The sequence below is a fragment of the Etheostoma spectabile genome, chromosome 3, assembly GCF_008692095.1.
Source record: "Etheostoma spectabile isolate EspeVRDwgs_2016 chromosome 3, UIUC_Espe_1.0, whole genome shotgun sequence".
Lineage (NCBI taxonomy): Eukaryota > Metazoa > Chordata > Actinopteri > Perciformes > Percidae > Etheostoma > Etheostoma spectabile.
The window spans coordinates 11979380-11980199 of NC_045735.1; positions in this window are offsets into that span (position 1 = coordinate 11979380).

The following is an 820-nucleotide window of genomic DNA, read 5'->3' on the forward strand; positions in this document are numbered from 1 at the left end:
CAAAACTAAAGTAACAAGCCAATTTTGTAAAATGCAAGGAGTAGAAAGTACCGGTATTTGTGTTAAAATGTAAGGAGTAAAAGTAAAAAGTTGCCACAAACAAATTGTAAAGGAAAAATATCAGAAAAGTACTACTTGAGTACAGTAACGCAGTATTTGTACTTTGTTACTTCCCATCTCTGACAAAAGGTGGGTTAAGCACCAAGACAAAAAGTTAAGATTACAGAATGTGAAGGGGGAGATCATTCTGGGCAGCTTCGAGATGTTATGCTGCTGCCCAATGGCCATCGGATGTCCTCCCCTCCCTGACCCGGACATTCCCGTGGCAATCCCCACCCACACCCGTCTCTTATCCTCGTTAAGTAGCTAGCTAGTGTTACAACAAACCCTCTCTGCCCACTGTTGAAACGCTGTTTGGTGTTTTTTTGCCCCCAACGTCTCCTTCCAGGCAGCGCGGCAATGGTTATGTCTAGGGTTAAGGTTAGGGTTAGCTGCCTGGAAGTTGGCGTTGGAGGCAAAAAAGGTATGGTGAAGGGTATGTGATGATATGAGGCTATTTAAATTCCAAAGGCTGAGGGAAGTTTATCCGGATGCATAGTATCCTGGATCCATGAAATAAAAAAAAAAATATAAAAAATCTGCTTGCCTCTATGGGAATTTAACATAGCACTTTTAATAATTCACAATACAATATTCATTCACAAAGAAAAGGATGGATTTTTCCTATATTTTTTCTAAGGTGGAGGCTGGTGGTGTGGCCCAGACCAACTGCCACTTTGCTCGTTTGAAAGCCATGATGTCTCTCTCTCATGGGTGGGCA